Genomic DNA, 12,443 nt, shown 5'->3' with positions numbered 1-12,443 from the left:
GAAAACTGCTCTCATCACCCTGTCAATGGGGAACTTTATATTGGAAGGACTGGCTTTTACCACCTGAACCCATCTAGCAACATTAGGAACACTAAAAGTGAGACAGGCAAACATTATGTGCCTATTGTATGATTCAATACGAAGTATGCCATCCCACCTATGAAGTATTATTACTAACAATTAAAAAATTAGGGCTTCCCTGGTGGCGCAGTGGTTGGGAGTCTGCCTGCCGATACAGGGGATGCGGGTTCGTGCCCCGGTCTGGGAGGATCCCACATGCCGCAGAGCGGCTGGGCCTGTGAGCCATGACCGCTAAGCCTGCGTGTCCGGAGCCTGTGCTCCGCAATGGGAGAGGCCACAGCGGTGAGAGGCCTGCATACCGCAAAAAAAAAAAAAAAAAAAAAAAAAAATTAACCTGAATCTAATCAAGCTAATTGCCAGTTTCAGGAAATGTGATGAATGAGTTAAATGACACCACAAGAAAGCAAACAGACAAGTCTAGAATATGGGTATTCCACAGTACAACCAACCTGGTTTCTTCAACAGTAACTGGCCTCAAAAAAAAATTAGGGGTCAGGGGCAACTGCTCTTGAGTGAGAAAGACTTAAGAGACAAAATAGACAAATATGATGTCAGGACCTTGTTTAGATCCTGGTTTGAAAAACCAATGATAAAAAAACTTAAGATAATCAAGATGTTAAAAAGTACTAAGGAATTACGATTAGCTTTGGCATGACAGTGTTACTGTATTATGAAAGAAAATGTTCAGTTTTAGAAATTCCCACTAAATTGTATAATGATGAAATAATGTGCTTTCTGAGATTTGCTGTAAAATACCTCAGCAGAGAAAGTATGATGGATGGACGAAGCCAGTGTGGCACCATCACGATAAGTCTAGAATCTGGGTTTGGGGTACATAGAGGCTTATTATATTGTTCTTTCCTCTTTTATGTATGTTTTACATTTTGTATTTAAAATGTTGACTAAGGCAGGGCCAAGAATGGAGCCTCAAGGGATGGGTTTTAAGGCCTCCCTGTATTTTTCAGTGTCTTAATTAGTGCTGCCTGGGTATGGTTAATCAAAGAGCTAGGACTCCGCCTAATTGATTGTGATGTTTCTGTTTTATCACGTACTGAAAGCTGCAGAAACCATGTGTCCTTTGTTTTCTTCTCACTACACTTATAGTTAAAATATATATTTTTTGCTATCTATTTTCACTCAGATCATTCCTGGTTTTAGCTTTTGGATATTCAGGGCAGTCTATATTGCCCACCAGTCCTTTATAAAACCCAGCCAGGAGCATAGGAAATAAACCGAGCTCCCTGTGGTGCTCCATGGTTTCTTCACCTGCCTACCGAACTCTTCTCCATGGATTTTTCATGGATTATCAGGTCTGACTGCCTAAGTTTGTTAGAGGCTACCTTCCATCTTCAACTCCTCCCTTTGACATCCCTGCCCATAGGGTCCCATTATGTACTCTGTGACTCTTTTTCATGTATGTAAAAGATGGTTTTCTAACAGCTAACTACCATAACCAACATAACCAGCTTTCTTCTCTCACCAACATGGCCACTTCTCTTGATATTCTGATAGCATCACTTGCCTCCTACCACATCTGTTTCTTTAGAACCTACCATTCTCCTTGTCAATCCTAGCCCACCCCATCTTGGTCGAATAGATAAGATGGTATTTGTCTAGTTGTTTCTAAATCTGCAAGGTTTCATTATTTTCACACTCTATGCATTTGTATAAAATCATCTGAGGCCAGAAACACTGGTTCCTAATCTTTTGGCTCTTTTTTTAATATCCAGAAGCACAGGTATCTCCTGTGTTCAGGCTTCTTTCTTCTAAAGTACTCAGCAGCCTCACTGTACATAGTAATATACAGGAATATTTTTATAATAAACAAATGGAAGTATCACATATGCCTTCCATTCTGCAGCATCCAGGAGTAGAAATATTTTCCATACATTTCTCCCCAGTAGATGTTCATTTAAAATTATTAGAATCCAGTCGGCAAATCCCCCTCCAAATAGTCTTCCCAATCTATTGAGATCCATTCTATCCTGTAGCAGGACTTTGCACACCCCCATCTACATCCAGTATTAAAAGCCAAAGTTCAGGGCTTCCCTGGTGGCACAGTGGTTGAGAGTCCGCCTGCCGGTGCAGGGGACACAGGTTCGTGCCCCGGTCTGGGAAGATCCCACATGCCGCAGAGCAGCTGGGCCTGTGAGCCATGGCCGCTGAGCCCGCGCATCCGGAGCCTGTGCTCCGCAACGGGAGAGGCCACAACAGTGAAAGGCCCGCGTACCGCAAAAAAAAAAAAAAAAAAAAAAAGCCAAAGTTCAGAAAACTACCACTAGCTCTGTGACCTCACTCAAGTTACTTAAATTTTCTGTGCCACCATTGAGGAACTGTAAAATAATAATAATAACTACCTCAAAGAAGATCAAATGAGTCAAGGTATAAGAAGCATTTAAAACAGTGCGTGACAAACACAAAGTCTTCAATAGACGTTAGCACATATTAACACTCATGTCACCAAGCGGTTACTCTTTTGATGCATAGTTATTTTCATCTTTCACTGACATTGATTTTTTTTAATAGCAAAGTGGTATAGGGTAATAATGGTGGACAAAAGACCCAAATCCAGAAGAGGAATGCAACATTAGCAAATTCCAGGACACGGGCCAACAGACCAGCAGGCAGCACTAGCATTTTATCCCTATTAAGAGACCTCTAATCTAAAAAGTGATTCCTGTGAGCAGCCTCCAGGAGCAGCTGTAGGTTGGTCCTCTAAGTTTAAAGGTTATTTGATTCCTGGGACACCCTGCCTACTCAATAGTTAGAAAAAGGAGTAATGAGAAAATGACTTGTAAGACCAGGAAAGAAGCATTTTTTAACTTGTCTAGAGTAAAAATTTAAATCACCCCTTTTTCAGAATGCTATTTTTCAAGACTGGAAGGCTTGTCTGAAGATGATGTTATGCCAAAACCCAGTGCCAAGGATAAAAAGTTTTGATACACATGTAAGAAAAATGTGTAGAAAGGTTAGCCTTCCAGAAATGTGGCTGAAAGTACTCAGAACCATGGATGGACCGTGGAGGTCATCTCACTCATTCCCTTCACCTTACAGATGAGGAAATTGAGTCCAAAGAGACTAGTAGTTGCCCAGTGTTACCAGATCTGGACCCAGGTTGTCCCTTTTCCCACCTTAAACAGCCAGTGACAGTACAGTTAGACCGAAGGCACATATTCAAATCACCCAGTGGCTTCACAGTAGGAGAGGCAGATACCCTATTAAACTCAAAGGACAACATCCTTCAGAGCTTTTGGGGGAACAGAATATAAATATACAAATTGAAATCTGAAACATAATGAAGAAAGCTTGGGGAGGCTCACCCTGGAACATTACCTAATATGAGTGCTGCAAAACAAAATAATTCCTAGAATTCTTCATACATACAGCAACTCACGTATTTTCCAACCAGTCCCTATCTTAATTTCTCCAGAATAAACTCAGTGGACTCCAAATTACTGTCATCAGTTCCAGTGTTCATTACTGCTTTCAAAATCCTGGACAGAAGTTTTATTCACTGTGGATGCCTTCTACCAAGTCTGAGAGCCAAAAAGGAGCTTGAGAAGAGGGATGGAATAGACTTGATGGATGTCTTATAGACCTAGTCATTATATATAACCCATTTTTTCAAAGGGGACTAAAAATTTCAGTGGATAGGTAAGTGCAAGGGTGGGTGTATCATGTGTTTAAACCTTTCTGAGAGGTGCTTCGATGTCCTGCTTAAGAGCACAGTTCCTAGAGCCAGAATGTCTGAGTTTAAATCCCAGCTCCATAACTTGCTAGCTGTGTGATCCTGGGCAAGGTACTTAATGTCTATTATGTGCCTCAGTTTCCTCATCTGTAAAATTATAAGAGAACTTAGCTCAAATTCTTCTTATAAGGATTAAATGAGTTAATGCACATAGAGTCTGTGGAACATTCTCTGGCGCACAGCAAACATGTAATTAAACGTTAACGGTTACTATCCAGAGGTCACTTCTCTGGCAACCACTGTTACCTGGAAAAAAGCCCAAAGAAGCCTTCTCCAAGACCTGGGCACTACAGCCTAGCCACTTAAGTTGTAGGCAAGTCTCAGCTGAGTTTACACTAAATTCTAACATGTATCTCTGCTCCCCCTGTATAGCAAATTAATGTCTTCCTCCCGATGCCAGCCCTTGAAGCAGCTTCATAGTCACCCAGGCAAACTATCATTGGGGAGCACCTCTCGTCTCCATAGCAAAGCGGGAGGGCCAGATATACCAGGAGCTCACGATCTGGGAGGGAAAACAGGCCATACATAAGCACTTAGGTAGCAACAGGAGAGTTAAAGAAATGAGTGCAGAGAAGCACCAGGCTGGGTGTGATCCAATTGAGCAGGGTTAATACAGAGAAGCAAGTGCTTCTTCTGGGTGTGCAGGACCCTGGGGACCATGGCAGACAGGAAGCTCGAGCTGCCACAGAGAAAAGAGGGACCCCACCCCCACCAAGATTAATTACCACTAGGCTGCCAAAAGTAAAAACAATGATATTTATAAGAAGATATAAATACACAAATGTCTGTGTAAAACCCAAATAAGTACATAAACCCACAGACCATGAAACCCAGCACCACAGACAAGGCTACACTGAGTCACCACTGGGTTTCCTTACGGCTGTCTCCTTAAGGGAACATGCTGGGCCTCCATGAGCACTAGGATTTCTTCCAGCTTTCAGAGCTGTGAGGCCCCGGCTCTGTGACTCACCATGTCACTCTGCCCTGCCCAGGCTCTTCCAGAGCTCGGCAGATGCCTGCCATGAATGCACATCTTCTAAACTGTCGACTTGTTCCTTGAATAACTTTCAATGTCAATTTATCTAGTGCAGTCTGTGCAGCAGTTTGTGACGGAGTGGGAAGCAGAGCAAAGTCAAGCTAAGCAGGATGAGTCAGCTTTCCCAAGACTCCCTTAGCTGAGTCTGGAAGGCTTTAAAACTCACATTGAAGATGAGGACTTTTGCCTAGCTGTCCTCACGTGGTCCAGCCACTTCAAACAGAGAGTTTGTAATGGTCACTTTGCTGTTCGGGTGGTTGGCAAGAGCTACCCAGAGCTGGCCTCCTAGGGGTCCTCTTGGAAATGTCCCTGCCATCCTCAAAAATCCCAACCTCTTTTCTAAGAGGCATCAGGGAATGGTCTTGCACTTGCAGCCAGAAAGACCATTTGTCATTAGCCTCAGTCCGGAGGTTAACATGACCCTAAGTTTATAAGCTGACTCTGAGCTAGCATGAATGTGGTGAAGGGCCCAGACCTGTGGCTCTGGGATGGTCAGCACTCATGTTCAGGTACATCCAGGAAGGCTACAGGACTTTCCCCTGCCGACACTAAAGGAGAGATATTTCATTCTTAGGCCACTTGCCTGAGAAATGTTCTCTTGCAGATATCACTGGTCCCTTGAAACTTGATCCTAAGATCTCTGAAAACATGATAGGAATGAAAGAACTCTGTGTGGGGTGGAAGAGATGCTGGAGGACAAGCAGTGCCATTTCAAAGTAATTTGGGTTCTAAAGAGATGAAGACTTGGATGTACCTTCAGAAGACCCTTTGTTCTAGGAAAATCACTCAAATAGGTCATTTGGGCAGGTAAATATAAAGCTGAAGCTTTTCACGCAGTCCCCGACTAACAGTGGCTCAACTTAACGATTTTTCAGGGCTTTCCTGGTGGCGCAGTGGTTGAGAGTCCGCCTGCCGATGCAGGGGACACGGGTTCGTGCCCCGGTCTGGGAAGATCCCACATGCCGCGGAGTGGCTGGGCCCGTGAGCCATGGCCGCTGGGCCTGCGCATCCGGAGCCTGTGCTCCGCAATGGGAGAGACCACAGCAGTGAGAGGCCCGAGTACCGCAAAAAGAAAAAAAAAAAGGTCTAAAATGTCCAAATTATCTTCCTTGTATAACCAGAAAGGAAATAGATCTTCTAAATATTATTAGAGATACGAGTTTCAAAATCTCAATAGATTCATGTCTCAATAAATATCACAAACAGATAATTACATCTTATAGAGTATGTCAGAAAGAAGATAAGTGTTCGGAGAAAGGCCATGTGAGCACACAGCTAGAAGGTGTGTCTGTTGTCTAAAAGCCAATATGTAGGCTCTCACCAGGACCTAAATCTGTCAGCACCTTGATCTTGGACTTCCCTGCCTCCAGAACTGTGAGAAATGTCTGTTGTTTAAGCTACCCAGTCTATGGAACTTTGTTATAGCAGCCCAAGCCGGCAAAGACACATATTGCTGCAATTATTTGTGTAATGACAGAGTCCTTCACTTATATTAAAGGTCTCCAAGAGCTAGTCTTATTCACCTTTGCCTCTCATGGTGAATACCACAGGCACCTGACTGTACAGATGCTTATTAAATGTTTGTTAAACCTTAAAAAAGAGACAGAGAGATAAGTGCTATTAAAAAGAAAAAAACAGAGCAGGATAAGGGCATTACAGAGTTAGGGGACAGAAGTGCAGGGCAGTTTGCATATTAAATAAGATGGTCTTGGTAAGATCTCATTATGAAAATAAATTTTCAGACAAAGACTGGAGATTAAGTGAGGGAGTGAGCCATGATGAGATCTAAGGTAAGACCATTCCAGGCAGAGGGAGCAGCCAGCGCAAAGGCCCTAGGACAGGAGCATGCCTTGGTGTTTTGAGTTGCAATAAAAATGCCAGTGTGGCATATATCTGAATTCAGTAATTTGTACCCTCTCTCTCTGAATATATATATATACATATATATATAAAACATTAGGTGTTTATCAATTTTATTAATCTTCTCAAAGAACAGGATTTTGTTAATTTTCCCTTTTTTCTATTTATTTCATTCTTATCTTTATTATGTCCTTATTTCTACTTTCTTTGTATTCAATTTTCTTTTTTCTTAATAAATGCCTAAAATGGAAACTAAAATCGACTTAAAATCCTTTTCTAATATAAGCATTTAATGCTATAAATTTCCCTCTAAGCACTGCCTTATTTGCAGTCTATAATTTTGATATGTTGCAGTACTGTTATCATTCAACTCAAAATATTTTTAAATGTTTTTTGTAATTACTTCTTTGACCCATGTTAGTTAGAACTGTGTTGTTTAGTCTCCAAATGTTTGGAGGTTTTCTAGATATCCTTTTGTTCTTGATTTGTAACTTAATTCCATTGTGATCAGGGGACATACTCTGTTAAATTGTCATCCTTCGAAATATATTGAGGCTTATTTCCTGGTCCATTTTGGTGAAAATTCCATATGCACACAACAGGATACATATTCTGCAGTTGTTGAGTGTTAAGTTTCTATAAATGTTGATTAGTAGACTATAGAAGTCTATATCCCTATTTATGTTTTTGCTTAGTTCTTCTACTGATTATTAAGAAAGAGGTATTAAAATCTTCAGCTATCTTTGTGGTTTGGTCTGTTTTATCCTTTATTTTTTGCAGTTTTTGCCTCTTTCATTTTGAAGTTCTCTTAATAGATGCATAAACCTATGTATTTATGATAAACTGACCATCATTATGAAATGTCCCTTTTCATCTTTGATAATACTCCTTACCTTCAAATCTACTGTCTGATTTTAATATAGCCACACCCCCTTTTTATACTACCTTTTTCCATCCCTTTACATTCAATCTATCTTTGTCTTTATATTTAAAGTGCATCATTTGTACACAGCATATAGTTTAATCTTATTTTTCATGTAGTCTGACAATATCTTCCCTTAATTGAAATTAGCTATAGACATTTAATGCAATTATTGATAGGATTGGTTTTAAGCCCACCACCTTGCTATTTGTTTCCTATTTTTGCTGTCTGTTTTTTGTTCCTCTGATCTTCCTTTGCTACCTTAGGTAATTGCATATTTTTAGTATTTCATTTTAATTCCTCTACTGGCTTTTTAGACATACCTCTTTTAGTGATCACTCTAGAGATTATGATATTTATCCTTAACTTAGTTCAGTCTAGTTAGAGTTAAAATTTTACCACTTCAGGTAAATGTATAAAAACCTTATAGTTGGGAGGAAGGTCCCTTTATAGCCTGTTCTTTGTGCTATTGTTGTTACATGTTTTTACGTCTACGTGTGTTATAAACCCCACAACACAATGTCATATTTTGTTTTAAACTCTGAGTTGTCTTTGAAAGAAACTGAAAGGGGAAAAAAAGTAGTCTTTTATATTTACCTACATAATTTCTTTTTTTCATACATTTATTTATTTATTTATTTTTGGCTGTGTTGGGTCTTCGTTGCTGCGCGGGCTTTCTCTAGTTGCGGAGAGCGGGAGCTACTCTTCGTTGCGGTTCGCAGGCTTCTCACTGCGGTGGCTTCTCTTCTTGCGGAGCACGGGCTCTAGGCGCGCAGGCTTCAGTAGGTGGCTCGCAGGCTCAGTAGTTGTGGGTCGCAGGCTCTAGAGCACAGGCTCAGTAGTTGTGGCGCACGGGCTTAGCTGCTCCGTGGCATGTGGGATCTTCCCAGACCAGGGCTCAAATCCATGTCCCCTGCATTGGCAGGCGGATTCTCAACCACTGTGCCACCAGGGAAGCCCTACCTACATAATTTCTTTTTCAGGTTGTCTACATTACTTTCTCTAGCTCCCAGTTCTGTTGGGTGGCACTTTACTTCAGTCTGAAAAAAACTTCCTTTAACATTTCTTATGCAGGTCTTCTGGTGATGACTTTTCTCAGCTTTTGTTTCTCTGAAAATGTTTTTATTTCACAGACATTTAAGGATATTTTCTTTGGATATACAATTCTATGTTGACAGTTTGTTTGTTTGTTTTTTCCCCAGTACTTTAAAGACACCAGTCGCACTGTCTTCTGGCCTCCATTGTTTCTGAAGAGATTAGTCTTTTTATTGCTTTCCCTGGATGACTTTAAGATTTTCTCTTTATCTTTGGTTTCAGCTCTTTTACTTTAATGCACTTAAGTGTGATTTTCTGTGTATTTATCCTGACTGGGTTTTACTGAGCTTCTTGGATCTACAGGTTGAGGTTTTTCACTAAATTTGGGAACTTTTCAGCCATTCTTTCTTCAAATATTTTTTCTTCCCCATCTTTCTCTTTTCTACTTCTGGGACCCCAATTACATGCACATTAGACCACTCAATATCATTGTGTGGGGCACTGAGACTCTGGGTCTTTTTTTAAATCCCTTTTCTCTATGTTTTTAAAATTAAATAATTCCTGTTGATGTGTCTTTTAGTATGACAACTAATATCTGGGCTACACTCCCAGAGATTTAATCTGCCTTGGACAGGGCTGATGTTTAAGGACTTTTGAAAACTCTTTATATAGTTCTAATGTGCTGCCGGGGTTGAACACCATTGGTGAAGACTCTACGTACTATAGAAGGGACAATAAATTCAGTCTTGAGATGGTTTAGCTTTAGGAGGCAGGCAGGAGTCCTATCATCACAAGGGAGTAGTGGTCTTTTTGCTGTAAAGTTCCTAACTTAAGGTCCTTCTATCCCTTCTCAAGGACATTCAACTCCTGACTCTACTGGACCTATTGTTGTAGCTTTACCATGGCTAAGAGTCCAACTACTATAACTTTATCAGCTCTTCTATAATTCTCTCTCAGCTCCCTTAGCACACTCCTGCTCATCCTCTGGGCTTCCAGTTTTATTTCATTTGTCTTTGTTTACTTTCAGGGTTCCCACCTTCACTTGCTTCCTGCTCATTATCTCTCAACTCTGGATTCTTTGGACTCCAGCTATCACTCTCATTTTAACAGTTCATTTATCAGCCAAAAATGCTTCGGCGGTTCCCTCCATGGAAGTTCTCTGATACTGGCCCACAGAAACCTGTTTCTGCTCTGAAATAACTTATGTCTGACCCTTTATACTAAACTATTCCTCTTAAAAATGCTAATTATATAAATAAAAATTCATAAGGAACTGAGCATGAAAAATAAAGATGGATCATCACAATTTCTAAAAGAACCTACAAACGCCATTGCTTAGCTGAAGCCCTTTTAGAAATTTGATAGAAGGGTAAATAAAGCATGACTCAGGCCACCAGAGAGATCTGGGTTCAAATCAAAACTCCAACACTTATTAGTTGTGCGATTTTGGTCAAATTATTTGTGATTTATGAGAATCAATTTCCTTATCTTTAAAGTAAGTAGGATAATACCTATTTCACATGGCTGTAAATATTTTAAAATTTAAATATGTGTGAAAAGGAGATTTTTATTTCTGGTCACAACAGAGTAATTGGTACTAAGCTTATCCTCCTATCATAAACAACTATAAAACCGGATAAAACACACAAGGCAATTACTTTCAAGCACTGGACAGAGGTAAAGCAGGACTATAATCCTTGAGAGAAAGTAAATACGTAAGGTGAGCCCCACATTTATCCTGGCTCTCTGACTGGAAGCCATTTTAAAAAGTCAAGTAGAAATTATAATATTAAAAAGAAAATAGGGACTTCCCTGGTGGCACAGTGTTTAAGAATCCACCTGCCAACGCAGGGGACACGGGTTTGATCCCTGGTCTGGGAAGATCCCACATGCCACGGAGCAACTAAGCCCGTGTGCCAAAACTACTGAGCCCACGTGCCACAACTACTGAAGTCCACGCTCCTAGAGCCCATGCTCTGCAACAAGAGAAACCACTGCAATGAGAAGCCCGCGCACCGCAACAAAGAGTAGCCCCCGCTTGCCTCAATTAGAGAAAGCCCATGCACAGCAAAGAAGACCCAACACAGCCCAAAAAATTAATTAAAAAATAAATTTAAAAAAAATGAAAGGAAAGTATCTAAAGTAAAAAATTAACTCCGTGAGATCAATAGGTGACTGGAGACTGAGCGATTAAGTACAAAGTTCTAGGTTAGTACTTTCTCATATATTATCTCATTTGATCTTGAGGTCATCCATGGAAGTTGGTATTATTATTTAGATTTACTCAGCCATTTACTTCGAATAGAAATAATTTTATCAGAACCAAACATCTGACTTAGGGTATGACATTTATCAACCCATTGTTTTAACACAGGGATAAATGTCTTTGTAGTTTCTTCATCAACATACACGACTTCACCAAACAGCAAATGGTGAAAAGCATAGTGCAGCTTGAGGCCACACATCCAGCCAGTATGTGCACTAAAGAAAGGCACTTCTGTAGATTTTGAGCTGTTTCCTTAAAGTCTTCATATATTGCCAGGGTTTGCTCTCTAATTATGAGAAAGCATGATCCTGATTTCTAGAAAATAATAGCATGCCGAGAAAAATCACAGGGATCATCACAATTTCTGTGTTATATTGAAATTATTCCCCATTTCCAGTCACACTTGATGAAATTCTTATTAAAGGAATCAGCATTGAAGTAGAGTGGGCTATATCAACAAAATTCTATGAACATCCTAAAAAGGAGGCAATGGCTTTAGTCAGGAAATCAAAAATCTTCCCTAAAAGGGAAGATTTGACATCTTACTTAAACCTGGAAGAATAAATAGCAATTCAACAGCTGAGCTTACGTGGAAGTCCTTCCCCAACAACAGGGGAGAGCCAGCCATGAGCCCAGAAACTAGAGTGAAGCCGGAGAGAGGAAAGATCTGGACACTTTGTGGAATTTGGACTTTGTCCTGTGTGAAATGAGGAGTTTTCAGTGATTTGGGGGCAGGGAGTGACATGATTAGAACAGCAACAGAAGCATGGAGAACTGACCAGAGAGCACAGAAGTTAGAAACATGAAGAATTCTCGGGAAGGCATTACAAAATGATTTGATAGAGCCCCATTAAGTCAAGGCAAAAGATGTCAAGACTTGTACCTCTTTTACTCATACCCATTTTCCAGTGGGATTCAAACTATCTGCATGTGAACTTGAACTTGACACAAAGCTGCTGGTATGGGTTAAAAGGAACCCTCGTCAGCCTGACATTTATTCTTTTCTCTTACACCCCAGAAATATCAGATTGGAGTCTGGGATGGAAAATCAATTTTCTCAGTGACAGTCCATAAAGTATAAATACTCTCCAATACTTTGCATAATGTCCCGCATGGCCAGTCCTGAGCCTCTGGCACAGAGCATGTTCTGGAATCCAGAAGTGCCCTGGAAGCAGTGGGGCATTTAATCAGGGAGCCACTAATACCCTTCGCTTTTCCACAGATGGTAGGCAGAGACAAAGGTTGCCAACTCCTTCACTTTGGGCACCCCACATTTTGGCAACCCCTACCTCTAAACTTACTGTAAAATTTCACCAATTCTAGAAGGCATCTCAGAAATATGATCCAGTGACCTGGTATCAAAGGATTTTTACTCAGCAAGTATTAAGCACCTACCTTTCAGACTCCGTCCTGAATGCAAAAAATAAAAAGATCTGGTTGTCCCTGTCCTCAAGGAAGCTCAATGTCTAGTGGGGAAAAAACTGCAAACAAGTAA

Source organism: Delphinus delphis, chromosome 18, assembly GCF_949987515.2.
Source record: "Delphinus delphis chromosome 18, mDelDel1.2, whole genome shotgun sequence".
Taxonomy (NCBI): Eukaryota; Metazoa; Chordata; class Mammalia; order Artiodactyla; family Delphinidae; genus Delphinus; species Delphinus delphis.
This window is presented reverse-complemented; position numbering follows the sequence as displayed.